The sequence below is a fragment of the Eleginops maclovinus genome, chromosome 18 (genome assembly GCF_036324505.1).
Source record: "Eleginops maclovinus isolate JMC-PN-2008 ecotype Puerto Natales chromosome 18, JC_Emac_rtc_rv5, whole genome shotgun sequence".
In the NCBI taxonomy this organism is placed as follows: domain Eukaryota; kingdom Metazoa; phylum Chordata; class Actinopteri; order Perciformes; family Eleginopidae; genus Eleginops; species Eleginops maclovinus.
In genome coordinates this window covers 24400628-24417646 of record NC_086366.1, presented here as the reverse complement: position 1 = coordinate 24417646, position 17019 = coordinate 24400628, and the positions used below count along the sequence as shown (strand labels likewise).

Genomic DNA, 17019 nt, shown 5'->3' with positions numbered 1-17019 from the left:
CATGAAAGTGAGGATACCCGGCCCGGAGGAAGCCCAGGGTCCCCTTCTGGAGCCAGGCCCAGAAGGAGGACTCGTCAGCGAGCGTCTGGTGGCCGGGCTTGCCACGGAGCCCGGCCGGGCACAGCCCGAAAAAGCAACGTGGGCAACACCTCCGCTGGGGGGGAAGGAGCCGGAGCTTGTGCAGGAGGTGGAGCGTTACCAGTTGGATCTGGTGGGGCTCACCTCTACGCACAGCGTCGGCTCTGGAACCTTACTTCTGGATAGGGGTTGGACTCTATTCTTCTCCGGAGTTGCCCAAGGTGTGAGGCGCCGAGCGGGTGTGGGGATACTCACAAGCCCCCGGTTGAGTGCCGCTTTGTTGGAGTTTACCCCAGTGGACGAGAGGGTCGCTTCCGTATGCCTGCAGGTCATGGGGGGGGGAGTTCTGACTGTTGTGTGTGCTTATGCACCAAACAGCAGTTCAGAGTATTCGGCCTTCTTGGACACCCTGAAAGAAGTCCTGTATGGGGCTCCTGAAGGGGGCTCCTTAGTCTTGCTGGGAGATTTCAGCGAACACGTGGGCAATGATGGAGACACTTGGAGGGGCGTGATTGGGAGGAACGGCCCCCTCGATCTGAACCGAAGTGGTGGTTTGTTACTGGACTTCTGTGCTGGTCATGGATTGGCCATAACAAACACCATGTTCGAACATAAGGATGCTCATAAGTGTACGTGGTACCAGAGCACCCTAGGCAGAAGGTTCATGATCAATTTGGTTATTGTATCATCGGACCTGAGGCCGCATGTTTTGGACACTCGGGTGAAGAGAGGGGCGGAGTTGTCAACTGATCACCATCTGGTGGTGAGTTGGGTCGAGTGGCAGGGGAAGCCTCTGGACAGACCTGGTAAGCCCAAACGTGTAGTGCGGGTGAACTGGGAACGTCTGGAGGAGTCCCAAGTCCAGGAGGCCTTCAACTCACACCTCCGGCGGAGCTTTTCAGGCATCTCTGTGGAGGCTGGGGACATTGAACCAGAGTGAGCGGTGTTCAAAGCCTCCATTGCCGAAGCTGCGGCGGGGAGCTGTGGTCTCAAGGTCTTAGGTGCCTCAAGGGGCAGTAACCCTCGAACCTCCTGGTGGACACCGGTGGTCAGGGAAGCCATCCGACTGAAGAAGGAGGCCTTCCGGGATATGTTATCCCTGGGTACTCCTGACGCAGTTGCAAGGTATCAACGGGCCCGAAGTGCAGCAGCCTCCGCTGTGGCCGAGGCAAAGCAGCAGGTGTGGGAGAAGTTCGGAGAAGCCATGGAGAAGGACTTTTGGTCGGCACCAAAGTTGTTCTGGAAAACCGTCCAACACCTCTGGAGGGGGAAGCAGGGAACCAAGCTGTGTACAGTAAGGATGGGATGCTGTTGACCTCAACTGATAGTGTGTTAGGGTGGTGGAAGGAACACTTTGAGGAACTCCTGAATCCGACAACTCCGCCCTCTATGTTAGAGGCGGAGCTGGAGTATGAAGGGGGATCAATTCCAATCTCACGGGGGGAAGTCAAACAGCTAGTTAAACAGCTCCACAGTGGCAAAGCCCCGGGGGTGGATGAGATCCGCCCAGAAATGCTGAAGGCTCTGGGTGTTGAGGGACTGTCATGGTTGACACGGAGTGCACACTTTTCAAAATGAAACCCAGACAAACAGACAGATCGTGAACAAAATCCAATTAGTCTCATAAAGTCCACAGTCTGGAGAACAGTTTCAACTTAATTTTTGTTCTACGTTAAAGTATGTGGAATCTGTATGGGGTCAAAGTGGGGTGTTTGTGAGCTCTGTTCAATTGTATTTCCCATTCATTCCCATGGGGAATATGATCGCAGTTTTCTGCAATTTACATGAAAACTGCTGGCGAAGCTCTTATAAAAGACATAGCAGACAGATCCCGGTCATTCTGCACGTTTTGATGTGATTTTTGCCCAACAAGTAGCATAACAAAATTTTTGGCGGAAGAAGGAGAATAAGATGAGATGAGTATCTCGAACACTAGACTGTGCGTGGCTTCACCACTCACACAGAATTAACCCAAAAAGAGTAAAAAATAACTGCAGGTGGTTTGTGTTAAATGAGCGATTTTGACTTATTTTGGATCAGAGTTTTTTTTTGTGAATATTACCTAAGAGACGAGTTCACAAAAAAATCTGTGCTCTTCCCCCTTTTACATGTCATTTACCAGTTCACTGTTTGGCTCATGAAGAACCAAAGAGAGGGAAGGCTATAGCCAATATAGCAGCGTGTGTTCATGTATTCAAAGTGGCCTTATCCTGTGAGATTTAAATAGCATTATACCTCTAAAATCAAATAAAGCTTTATTTATTTACCACCATTTATACACGGTGGTAACACAAAGTGCTTCACAAAAACCCATAGACATTTCACAAATACAAACTATACTATTGTTCCCTTCCAGGTTCATATTCAGTGTAAGACATAGCTTTGCAGAATTGTAATTTTGTTTTCTTCTCAGATATGAATGAAATCCAAAAATAAAGGCACATTGTATCCATTGAAAGAAATCAAAGTATTAAGGCAAAGTGTATCCATTTAAAAACAGCCATATACTTTCAGTGTAATCCAATAAGATCTCACTTACAGCAGGAGAGGTGGAATTGGGGTGAAATTGACTAAATGACATCCAATCTAGCTAACAGATGCTGCTGCTGTATCAAGCTCCAAAGATCCAAAGTCTGTAGCGGACTTGATCATAGCAAGATATTGTATGTCATCATCATGAGCACTACAATAAGTTAATGATTGTTTTACAATCCACTATTTTACCAACATGAACCCTACAGCTCATCAACTCATCAAACCACACACCCATCATTTAACGTCTTATTTCTCTCAACCAAATTTTTCACACAGAAGCAGTCATTGGTATCTTTTCAACCACCAAACACTTATATTTTATATACCACATACGTACTTATTCTGCCACAGTGAATTTAAATCCCCACCTTCTTGCCCACTGATCTACCAGCCAATAACATATTGCATTCAACCTTATTCTAATCATAGCGAAAAGCGACATTGCAAAACCAAAACTTACCTCCTTATCACGTTCATCATCATGATGTTAAATAACACAGAGCTGATTGCACTTGAGTTCCATTATCTATAGTGATTGTTTCAGGAAAAATAACTCTTATTTCCCAGCATCATACTGAGGGCCCTCCTTCCAGCATATAATATACACTGCCCGGCTAAAAAAAAAAGATCACCACCTGGATTTAACTAAGCAAATAGGTAAGAGCGTCCAATTGGATGTTTACTGCATGGGTGATTATGTTTCAGCTGGCAACAAGTTATTAGCCCTAACTGATGCAGTGAGTAGCTTCTCATTTGTTAAACAGTCATGAATAGACATATCCTGTGGTCATGGAAAAGATGTTGATCTGTTTCAGAAGGGTCAAATTATTGGCATGCATCAAGCAGAAGAAACATCTAAGGAGATTGCTGAAACTACTAACATCGGGTTAAGAACTGTCCAACGCATTATTAAAAACTGGAAGGACAGTGGGGAAACATCATCTCCCAGGAAGGAATGTGGTCACTTAAACGTTTGGTGAAATCAAATGGTAGAGAAACAACAGTAGAACTCACGGCTATGTTTCATAGTGAAAGTAAGAGCATTTCCACACGCACAATGTGGAGGGAACTCAAGGTATTGGGACTAAACAGCTGTGTAGCCGTAAGAAAACCACTGGTCAGTGAGGCTTATCGGAAAAAACGGCTTAATTTTGCTAGGGAGCAAAAAGATTGGATTCTGGTGCAATGGACGAAGGTCTTGTGGTCTGATGAGTCCAGATTTACCCTGTTCCAGAGTGAAGGGCGCATCAGGGGAAGAAGAGAGGTGGCTGAAGTGATGCACCTATCATGCCGAGTGCCTACTGAACAAGCCTGTGGGGGCAGTGCTCTGATCTGGGGTTGCTGCAGTTGGTCTGGTCTAGGTTTAGCAAGTTGTGCCTAAAGAATGAGGTCAGCTGACTCCCTGAATATACTGAATGACCAGGTTATTCCATCAATGGATTTTTTCTTCCCTGATGGCACGGACAAGTTCCAAGATGACAATGCCAGGATCTATCGGGCTCAAATTGTGAAAGAGTGGTTCAGGGAGCATGAGACATCATTTTCACACATGGATTGGCCCCCACAGAGTCCAGACCTGAACCCGATTGAGAATCTTTGGGATGTGCTGGAGAAGACTTTGCGCAGTGGTCCGAATCTCCCGTCATCAATACAAGATCTTGGCAAAAAATTAATGCAAGACAGAAATAAAGGTTGTGACATTGCAGAAGCTCGTGGAAACGATGCTGCAGCGAATGCATGCCGTAATCAAAGCTAAAGCCAGTCCAACGGGTATTAGAGTGTGTGACCTTTTCTTTCGCCAGGCAGTGAAGTTTGTTTTTATCCAAGAAAATGGTAAAATATACTTATATACAAGGGCCTTTTCAGAATTGAATTGTAAAGTGTCCCAGACTAAACCCATTTTGTTAGTGTGAGCTATCGGGCTCACACCTGGGTTCAGAATGATGGAAGGACCGATGGGTAAGGTGTAATAACTGAAATCTTTATTGTCCAATGGGCAACTCAAATTAGGCACCGAATCAATCGCGTTCGTCGGGCGTGGGAGGGGAGACAGGCCTCACTCAGATCCCAGTCTACTGCAAAAGGGGCGGAACCAGGTTACGACCATGCTTTTAATCAGTCCCTCATTACCTGATTCTGATCAGCTGCCTGGCCTTCTGCTGCCACAGTTAGGGTTAAATCCTCCGACCTGTTTTATATGACATGGACATTTTGGCAATGGGCCTATAAGATCCTGGACTGGTTTGCTGCTTTTCCCTGGTTTTAATATTGTCACAACCACTGCACATTTTCTCATCTGCAGGCAGCTATCCTTTCTCAAGAGGCAGTATCAATGCAAGCATTTATTCCAGCACCAAATGATTAATGTGCTTTTCATATCCTACTCCATCGCCCTCCCGGAGTACTATTCCTCCCTGCCTGAATCGCTTTTTCTTATTTGTTCCTTTACACTAATTTCCACTTTAATTATGCATTACAGTCAAATCGCCCAGTTTAATTTACTATTCAGGTCAGGGTGGCCAAATATTGTGTTGTAGTAAATATTACAAATAAACTGCTATTAAAACACGCCCCACAAGTGTTTACAACAACAAATGACATGAGTGCATGAGTGTGTATTTTTTCTCTTTCCAGATAGAAAGCTTGAAAAAGGTAATCCAAATTACAAACAAGGCATGGGATGGACACTGATTTTACATAAGATGGGTGCCTTGGTCAGTCATTTTATATTGGTGTTGAAGTTCATTTCAAACAGTTGCACTTGGGGATTACATAGAGAGTAGTTCTTCAGACACACAGACATGAAGTATTTCAGCCCCAGCTCTGATTCCCCTCATCACAAAGTCACAGCAACTCACAATATGTGCACTGACTTGATACGTTTAATGGAATACTATTGACGTATGAAGGACTTAAAATATATATGTGGAGATTGTTATTTTTAATATAAGAATAGGACGAAAAACTGATATGGTCATTTGTACAAACTCTGCTGACAGCAGACGGCTTTATTGCAGAGATTGTACAAATACACCTGAACTACATAAAAGCCGCTCTGGATTAAAGGGCATTCAAATAATATGTAATGGGTGCATGCCAGTTATTACTTCCTGAACTGCATTCCCCACAGAAAATAAAAGGTTATATTGAGTTTAGTATTCAAGAAAATGTCCAATTATTGACAAAAAACAATATTCTCAGCATATCTGTTTTTAATGAAAGAGCCCTTGTCCAACTGCATCTCCTTCAAATTGTTAAAAACACCCACGATTCCTGCACTGTCAACCAAGGATGGATCCTCAACCCTTACAGCCAATCAGTCAGCACTTTTACCTTTTACCGGTTTAATTGTAACCCTGACTAAAGCAACAAAATACAATTATTATTGCTTTTGCTGTCTTGCTATCCTGCAAAAATGATAATGACTCGATCCCCAGCTCTTGCAGCCAACATGTGGACGTGACCTTTGGTAGGATACATTACTTTACGTGTCATTTGTTAGATGCTTTTATCCAAAGTGACTTACACACATTCAATACTGTGGGCAATCCCTACAGGAGCAACTTAGCAACAGGTAAAGTGTCTTGCCCAGGGACACACCAACATGCTGACTGCAGTGGGACTCGAACCTGCTCTCCCCAGATCCAAAAATCAGCACACTATCCCACTGCCTCCTAACCCCACATTGCTTCTGTAGGCATATCTATATAGAAACACTTGATAGTCATTCTACACAGTGACTGAAAGTCCACACTTCCCTCCTGACAAATCTTCCAAACCAAATTGTACGTGCAACATTACAGTTCTAAATCTCCATTTTAGCTCAACAACATTAAAAAGAACGCCCAAAATTAACACAATTTAACATATTGAGATGAGTAAACCCCCATACTTTTTGAGGTAACACATATTGAAATTAAAATGCATACATGCTGTGACCAATCCCAGCTGATTCCAGACAGCTCACTCACTGTCACTCATCTGTTCCCGCAGCAAAGAGAACAAACAATGGATCAAAAGAATAGAAGATCCACCTGCTGTTTGGGAGGATCCCGTCATTAACTGTCAGCTGCTTGTTAGCTAAACAACCATGAGTATCTGAGTTTCATCTTTTTACAGCACAAGAACGAAAGGTGTATGAAGACAGAATAAGGGGGACAAGGATTAAGAGAAAGAAATAAGAACATGAGAAACAATAAATAAATAAATAATCCAAGGGAAAAAAAAGTTTAATAGAGTTCAAAGAATTATAAAGAAATTCGAGAGAAAATCAAATGTACTTCTGTGCAGCACCAAAAGTGTCCGGCGAATCTCTACCTGTGATTATTCTGTCTGACAGTTTAACCTGTGAGCAAAATTAAGTAGGTTTTTTTCTTTATAGTAAAAATTATAAAGAAACTATAAGTTCAGATGTTTCAAAACCCTACAAATGTGAAAATGAATATGTTTAATTCACCGTTTTAAAGGCAGGCCTCACTTGAAGCCCTTGATATAAATGGCAATGGGATCGAGCGTCAACAGTCATTTATAAGCTGTCCCGGTGTTTTCGAACATATCACACTAAATTGTGAAGTTATTTTAATTGGCATTTGTTTGAATATCTATTTTTCCCAAGCACCTCTCACCCATTTTGGCTAAATGGTTGCCGGTCAAAGGTAATTCTTGTTGAGGAAATTAGCAGTTGAACGTTGAGGATAACGTAAATGTGTTTTGTTCGAAACCTCAATATCATATTTAAAATGGTAATGAGAAAGATCCTGCTATTGTAGATTTATTTGTCTCAATTGGTAAATAACTGGTTGTGATGATACACTACATTTTTGTAATCCGAAAAACAGGTGGAGTGACGGACCGCCCATCAATAGGTAGCTCTGGTAGCTTAGCAAATAACAACAGCAAGCTGCACTATTCTCCTCCGTGTTCAGAGTCCTTCCTGCTTCTCTTATCGCTTTGCTAACATATGATTCAGATCCCTTTAATCTGCATCTACGTCTTTTTCTCTGCTGTTGCTGTTGACCTTTAAATGTTTTATTATGTGTTGTATTGTACACATTTGCAACAGGGCCTCGACACCATGGCACCCATATTATTTTTTAAATGTAGATAACAAGGGCAGTGAGCGTTTCTACAAAGTCACTCTATGTGTTATGTTCAGTTTTCTGCAAAGTGTTCACTGATAATTAATTAAATTCATATTTCAAGATTTTTGATTTATTTCCCTCAACTTAGGCAAAATTACCATTAGCATAGTTGTAAAGCACTTTGCTTGACTATGGAAAAAACAGTAACATCCTTTTGGTTGAATATTGACAATGTCTACAGTAGGATAAATGTATTCAACTTAACTAAAACACATCTTAGAGCACATATTTAATTCAGTGATTAGGTTTTCAACAAAAGTGTTTTTGTTTATTTAGTAAAAGTGCAATATATATATGACGTAGCTTCAAAACAGCTGCTGATACTGTCATACAGAGATTTTCTCAAAATCCAAATGTCTTTTCTGTGAGGATCTCATCTAAAAACAGGTTGTCAAGTTTGAGCAGCAAAAAAATAGCAAATATGGATATATTTCCTGATGTATATAATAAGAAAAATATTGGCTTTTTTACTGAAATAAAGTGTGCAGAGTGTTATCCAAAGAAAGCCAAAAAAATAAATCACCCCCAATTAAAAAAAGGAAAATCTAATGTCCTGTCCAAACAAAATGGAAAGAAATAGAAATATGAATGTGCCATTACAGGGATGGCCATGCCTTACACAGAGATGCAATCATGTACTTCTCTGTTCGGAGACAGATGTTGTCAGACCTGCTTTGTGTGGATATAAAAGCTGCGGTCTGTCCATTGTAGGACATCGAACAGCAAACAACATAAGATACTGATCAGATGGAATCAGAGAGCTGCAGAGAAGACACGTCAACAGCTGACAAAATGAGTAAGTATTACATTGACGGATATTTTAAGAATTTAAATCAATGCAAGTTAAGTTTTCAGTTACAATATATTGGAATGTTATAATATTCATAATAATAACAAAATACAAAATCACCTTTTTTGTAACAACATTACTATTTTCCTTGCTTGTGTATTTTTTTCTGCTTCATATTTGAAAGTGTTGTTAATTGTTTGTTTCATTATTGTGTGCATATAGCTGAAGGTATATTGTATGGTGTTCAATAAAAACATTGAATTAATGCAAATAATTCATTCTAGTCTGAGTATGGTCAAAACAAAAACAATATATCAGAGTTGTAGAGTTTCATTCTAAAATGAAAAAGTTTGAATTTACAGCTAATAGAGTATTTTTGCATCAAAGGTTTTGTTCTGAAAAAAAAATACAATTATTACATTTATAAGTATGCTTATTAAAAGCAAAACTTTAAAAGGAATATTTCGGTGCATGAATTTCTTTGTAAAAACACACAGTTGTTGTTACTGAACCCAACCCATACTAACACAAACATATATCTTTTATTATATTATTTTTATTTTAGCAAACAGAATTCCTAAAACGATGATGAAGATCTGTGTCTTCCTTTTTCTTTGCCATGGTAAGTTTAATAAATGAGGCCAAAATAAAGGCAGTACACAATGAGTCACACGTGTTGAATTTCAATCTGTATGTTATACTGATCCATCCATGACCCAGCCTCAACCACTGCGGCCACTGCTACAAGCACAGTGGCCTATGCAGCAACCACAGCTGCCCCAATACCAACCACAGCGGCCCCAGTACCAACCAAAGGAGCCCCACTAACGATCACAGCGGCCCCAGTACCAACCAAAGGAGCCCCACTAACGATCACAGCGGGCCCTGCACCAACCAAAGCGCTATCAATTACAGCGACCCCAATACAGACCACAGCGGGCCCAGCACCAACCAAAGCAGGTCCAGACCCTGCAGCCACCACAGGTGCCCCAGAACTGACAACAGCGACCCCTGTAGCAGCCACAGATCCGACAACAGCAGCCTCAATGCTGACCGCAGTGGCCTCTATACCAACCAAAGCAGCCCCAACACCTACTACAGCACCAACAAAAGCAGCACTAACCAAATCAGTACCAACCAAACTAGCCCCCATACCGACCACAGCGTGACCAGCACCAACCAAAGCAGCACCAACCACAGCAGCCACAGCAGCCTCTGCAGGAACCACAGCAGCCACTGTACTTACAACAGTGGCCCCTGCACTAACCAAAGCAGCACCAACCAAAGAAGTCCCAACCACAGGGCCTCCTATACCGACCACAGAGAGCCCTACACCAATCAAAGCAGTGCCAACCACAGTGGCCCCAATACCGACGACAACGGCTGCTGCAGCAACGCCAGCCTCCCGAGTACTGAGAACAACGGCCCTTGCATCAACCACAGCCGCCCCATTACCAACCACATCAGGCCCTGCACCAACCAAAGCAGCACCAACCAAAGCTGTGCCAACCAAAGCTGTGCCAACCAAAGCGTCCCCAATATCGACAACAGAGGAGCCTGCACCAACCACAGCGGACCCTGCAGCAACCAGAGCGTCCCCAATATCGACCACAGAGGGGCCTGCACCAACCACAGCGGACCCTGCAGCAACCACATTCTTCCCAGTACTGAGAACAGCAGCCTCTGCAGCAACCACAGCCACCCCAGAATCGACGACAATGGCCCCAGCATGAACCACAGCAACCTTAGCACTCCAGTATCTGTCCAGCTCCGTTGTCACATGGACAGATACTGGAGAGAACATTCCTGCCTACTGCGATAACGCTTTATAACAATTCACCTCTGGCTGACAGATAACTCTCTGCTCCATAGCTTCACTGTGATAACTGGACTTAAACCACACAGTACATTCTACATGTACAGTAAATTCTATTAAATATTCCATACCTGACACACTTAATGTATATATAATATCCTGCTTTATATTTTGTTTTTGTTTATATTTTGTGTGTATTTCTTGTCTTTATGTTGCTGCAATGCAAAAATGTCCCAAATTGGGATCAATAAAGTACTTTTATCTATCCAGCAGCAACCACAGCGACCCTTGCATCGACCACAGAGGCCCCTGCACTTACAACTTCTTCTCCAACAACACCTGCACCTACGACTTCTGCACATACAACTGCTTATACTACGAGTTCTGCAAGCACGAAAGCAGCACCTACAACTGCTTCACCTACAACATCTGCACCTAAAACTGCAACTCCTACAACTTCAGTACCATCAACAGCAGCTGTTATGACACCTTCACCTATGACTTCTGCAACTACTGTTGCTCCTTCGAGTGCTGCAAGGACAACAGCAGCACCTACATCAGCAGGAGTGAGGACACCAGCATCTACAACTACAACCCCAACTACTGCAGCCCCTTCCACAACTGCACTATCTATGACACCAGCCCCTTCAAGTGATGCACCTAAAACTGCTGAAAGTACAAGTCCAGCAACTCCAATATCAGCCCAAACAACAGCAGTAGCCACGACACCTACACCTATCTATCCAGTCCCAATTACTGCTGCTCCTTCAACTTCTGCACCCAAAACACCTGCACCGTCAACTTCTGCACGTACAACTGCTGCATATACGAGTACAACAACTACTGCAGCCCAAACTACTGCTGCTACTTCAACTACTGCACCCACAACTACTGCACTTCCAACTTCTTCTCCTACAACACCTGCACCTATGCCTTCTGCACATACAACTGCTGATACTACAAGTTCTGCAAGTACAAACGCAGCAACAGCAGCAGCGACGACACCTGCACCTAGCACTGCAGCCCTAACCATCGCTGCCCTTTCAACTACTGCACCTACAACACCTGCACCTAAAACTGCAGCTCCTACAACTTCAGTACCATCAACAGCAGCTGTTGCGACACATTTACCTATGACTTCTGCACCTACTGTTGCTCCTATGAGTGCTGCAAGGACAACAGCAGCACCTATCTCTCCAGTCCCAATTACTGCTGCTCCTTCAACTACTGCACCTACAACTTCTGCACTCAAAACATCTGCCCCGTCAACTTCTGCTGATACAACAAGTTCTGCAAGTACAAAAGCAGCACTTACAACAACAGCAGCTACAACAACTACTCTTATGACTCTAGCCCAAACTACTGCTGCTCCTTCAACTACTGCACCTACAACAACTGCACCTAATACTGCAGCAACTACAACTGCAGCCCCAACAACAGCAGTAGTCACGACACCTACACCTATCTCTCTAGTCCCAATTACTGCTGCTCCTTCAACTACTGCACCTAATACTGTAGCAACTACAACTTCAGTACCTAATACTGTAGCAACTACTCAGTACCTAATACTGTAGCAACTACAACTTCAGTACCATCAACAGCAGCTGTTATGACACATTCACCTATGACTTCTGCACCTACTGCTGCTCCTATGAGTGCTGCAAGGACAACAGCAGCACCTACATCGGCAGCAGCAGCAAGGACACCTGCATCTACAACTACAACCCCAACTATTGCAGCCCCTGCTACTGCTGACCCTTCAACTACTGCTTCTACACCTGCTGCACTATCTATGACACCAGCCCCTACAAAAGCAGAACCTACAACAGCAGTAGCTATGACACTTACTCCTATGACTTTAGCCCCAAGTACTGCTGTTCCTTCAGTTACTGCACCTATAATTGCTGCACATACGAGTAAAACAACTAGTACTGCAGCTACTTCAACTACTGCGTCTACAACTACTGCACTTCCAACTTCTTCCCCTAAAACACATGCACCTATGCCTTCTGTACATACAACTGCTGATGTTAAGAGTGCTGCAAGTACAAAAGCAACACCTACAACCGCAGCAGCTACGACACCTGCACCAAGCACTACAGCCCCCACTACTGCAGCCCTTGCTACTGCTGCCCCTGCAACTGATGCACCTCCAACTTCTGCTCCTACAACAACTGCACTATCTATGACAGCAGCCCCTACAAGTGATGAGCCTACAACTGCTGCAAGTACAAGTTCAGCAACTACAACTGCAGCCCCAACAACAGCAGTAGTCACGACACCTACACCTATCTCTCCAGTCCCAATTACTGCTGCTCCTTCAACTGACTGCACCTACAACTTCTGCACCCAAAACATCTGCCCTGTCAACTTCTGCACGTACAACTGCTGATACTACGAGTTCTGCAAGTACAAAAGCAGCACTTACAACAACAGCAGCTACGACAATTACTCTTGTGACTCTAGCCCAAACTACTGCTGCTCCTTCAACTACTGCACCTACAACAACTGCACCTAATACTGCAGCAACTACAACTGCAGCCCCAACAACAGCAGTAGTCACGACACCTACACCTATCTCTCTAGTCCCAATTACTGCTGCTCCTTCAACTACTGCATCTACAACTTCTGCACCTAATACTGCAGCAACTACAACTTCAGTACCATCAACAGCAGCTGTTACGACACCTTCACCTATGACTTCTACACCAACTGCTGCTCCTACGACTGCTGCATGGACAACAGCAGCACCTACATCAGCAGCAGCGAGGACACCTGCATTTACAACTACAGCAGCCCCTGCTTCTGCTGCCCCTTCAACTACTGCTTCTACAACTGCTGCTCCTGCAAAAGTAACAATGGCAACCAATCCAACAATACTAACAGCAACAACTATTCCTGCTGTAACAACAAGTATGCTAACTATGGCAACAACCACTTTGGCCACTGAACTTACTTATGTTATCTTAGTAGGATTGACAGAACAGCCTTTTTCAACTGCACTCACTAACTCCAGCAGCCATGAATTCAAATCACTGAAAGAACAAATGATAAATGCGGTGAGTTTATTTTCAAATGATCCATTCATAATGACGTGGAATCTGTTATGAAACAGAATAGTTTCTGTTCAATTAACATTTTTGTGTTATTTCATTTTATGAAAATGGTGCTAACCAAAGTCTTTCAATGGTGCTTTCCTTTTGCAGTGTGATAAGATATACAAAGCCGAAAATCCCAAAACCTTTTCCCACTGTGATTTGAAAAAATTCAGGTAAATATTTCTAGGAGTTCTTCTCAGATTTTACTTCATATGCAAGAATTTGATCTTAAAATAGGAATATGCTAATGATGGTAATGTGTTCAAATGTGACACAAGGTATACGAATAATGAAATAAATGAACACTTGTCACTTTCGCTTTTATGATACAGTGCCTTTAATCCCACACACGGGACAAAAACTCAAGCAACATTGGCAGTTGTGTTCCATGAGACTACTCCCTATGCAGACCTCCCACAGAATGATGACATTATTCAAACCTTCGTAAAAGCTGTAAATAATTCCAACAACAGCTTCAACGTCAGCATTTATCCTGCATCAGTCAACTTATTAGGTGAGTGATTTCAACAAAATGATTTGCTCTAGTCAGTTTTCCACACATTTAGAATTGTACACCCCATTCTGTGTTTGTCTTTAAAGTAAGCTATGATTCACGTCATGATTCAAAGTTTGATAAGCCAACTTTTGGAACATCTTATATGATTGTTCATATAGGTCTGTGGAACTGGAACCAAGTCAGTTTGACATTATATTTTTTACTGAGGTTAGTAATACTCATTTACATATTCTTTAAATCATTTGTTTTTACAGCAAGTCTAGTTACAGATCCAACGACCACTGCTGTATCCACGACATCTGAAGCTACAACTATAGCAACCATAAAAACAAGGGTGACATTCAGGTCTCTTCGAAGCACATTTACAAGTGACTTGCTGAATCCATTATCTACAGCTTTTAAACATCGATCTGCAATGATAAAGGAACAGGTAGGTCTCACCCTTAGAATGGAATGTTTAAGTACACCTTCTGAATATTTTATAGTACAGCTCACCATTTCAAAGAATTGAAAGCTAAGAAAAAGGCCAACATATACATTCTTATTAAAATGCTCTGAAGAAGTTGACTATCAAGACATGAAGTGGAATATATTAATACAATTAAAACAATACAACCAGCTCTCTTTATAACTTGTCATGTATATACATATATAAAGCTCCGGAAGAGTACTTTATTTCTACACGTATGGCAGCCATTCCAGTGTCTGTTTAATTCCAACACAAAGAAAAATTGTCAGTAGGCTAGTTTATAGAATACAATAATAAAAATAATAATAATTTAACTCAAAGACATTCCTATAAATAATAAAACAAGAGAAAATGATAATGCTGAAATGGCCTCTTAATTTTTTCCGCGACTGTAGGCCTATATATATATAATTCAGTGTTCCAATGCAAAAGTAAAAGTGTTTGTAAACCTGCTTCCTGTTTCCGCAGCTTTCACCTCCTTTACAAAGGAAATTCCCTGACTCCTTCAAGTCTTTGGAAGTTGTGTCATTCAGGTAAATTGTTCAGACATATCGCGTTGAAATGTAAGACTAGTTATCAAATTATTATTAATTCGATTTTGTTTCTCCTTCTCTAGAAACGGATCAGTCTACAACACCATGTATGTGACATTTGCGAGCACATCGGTTCCTAAAAGCACTCAGATTTCAAGTCTTTTATTCGAAGCAGCTTCAAGCGTCACCGGCTTTGACATTGAAGGCAGCTCTATCAACATTAACGGCATATGTAAGCAATACTGGGTGCACATTGATCAACATGCCAGTTAAATGGTGCTCAACTGCTTGTTAAACTAATGTGTATTCCCTTCTCCTTTTACAGCTTCAAGTGGAGTGAGCCACATGATCAGTCTCGTCACCATGTCCTGCATGCTCATGTTTTCATGGGCACTGTTTTGCTAGCAATAGCAGCAGTGCTAATTTCCTTTTGATTGCAATCACAACAAGATTGCCATCACTGCTATGCCGAAGGAATCTGGTTTCTTAATTCTTGTACAGCGTTTGGTAAACTTGCTGTCAAATTCCACTATAATATAAGCTGAACAATATGACAAGTAGCCTTCAGAAAATAGTTGCACTAGAATGTACAAATTAATTGTATGTAGTGAGAATTGTCTTGAAGCACTATTTATGCTAAATAATGTTGTTTTGTTCACTTTCAACTTGAAATTTAAAATCATTTAAGAGTATGAGAGCAGATTTTGAAGGAAGTTAATGGATCAAGTGACAAAACACTCAAAACCGGCATATGCTATTCAACAGAAGAAGAGAGACATACCATCGGCCCCATTTTAATTTTGCCAATGCTAGAAAAATGCAAAAGTCTAAAAGATACAAAAGATAGGACTTACTGAAAGTGGCTTTAGTGCTTTACACTTTATTTTGTGCCTCGGGTTTTGTGTGTTCTGACAGTTTATTACTTTTTGTATTATATGTCTTCAATTTTATTTTCATTTGGATAAGCAGGATGTGTCACAAGTTCAAGAGCTGGTAAACACACTTGAGGGTTTGATCCAAGTAACAAGTAACGTACGTTTAGTGAGTAGCCAAGATCTACTGAGCCAGGTTTAAGTATTTCTGTCTGTCTGATCAGATTTGTTAAACTGACAGCGTCACATTCACGCAAAGATCAGAGATCAAGGTGTATAGATGTAATCAGAATAAAGACCATGCTCCAAGATGGGTGTGTTCAGAGAGAGGATGCCAAAAGAAGGGGGGCAGAAAATGCAGTTGGGTTGAAAGTAACTAAGGAGGTTTACCCAGGTACATTTCTGAGATGCTTGTAATATACTTGACTATATTCTACTCTATAATCCTACTTCAATACAAATCAGAAGCATATATTGTAGTTTATAATCACTACATTTATTTTATGAGATTAGTTAATGTTACTTTTCTACTTTATCAATGTTACCTTTACTAGCTGCAAAATTAAAAGGTTGTTCTCATTAATGGATCAGTTATTTGAACCCTGTGATGAATTATAAATTAATCAGATGTTGTTTGCTTTGCTATGACAATAGAAAATGCAAATGTGATGTAAGGTAGGAAAATAATCAATAATAAAGAGATACTCAATGTGTAAATATATCGCTAGGGAAACATAGTTGGTTTTCATCATGTAAAATGAACAAGGGATGGAAGCGGGTGTAAACGTTTATATAATACACCGGACAAAGGGGTTTTGTAAGTCGAAACCTCCAGGACTGATGTACATTTTCTAAACCTTTGTTTTATTTTTCCCTCTGTGGCTAGCCCAGTGCATGCTGGGATGGGCTGAACTGGATGAACTGGTACATATAATGGGAGGATGTATGCTGTGTAAACACTGTCTGTTATTCAGTCTCTGTTCATTCTGTTGAGTGTCAGTGTCAGTGTTCTACGATAAGTCAGCATTCATCCCTAAATAAATTAGCAAACCTTTTTTTAGTAGGCAGAATAAAAACAGACATTCACAAAAGAAATACTCCGTGGCTACGCGTCCTGACTGCAGGCGGGCTTGGGGAGTAATGGATTAGGCTACATGTAATCAGAATACA

General features: G+C 41.9%; 1 long non-coding RNA gene across 1 annotated transcript; it reads left to right on the top strand.

The window, feature by feature from the left end:
* The first annotated feature begins 13255 nt into the window (after positions 1–13255).
* On the top strand, positions 13256–16946 carry LOC134880501 (uncharacterized). The gene is made up of 7 exons (XR_010167927.1): positions 13256–13419; positions 13567–13631; positions 13791–13972; positions 14230–14405; positions 14913–14977; positions 15061–15209; positions 15303–16946. It is a non-coding gene; the product is annotated as an uncharacterized LOC134880501 (long non-coding RNA).
* The last annotated feature ends 73 nt before the right edge of the window (positions 16947–17019 follow it).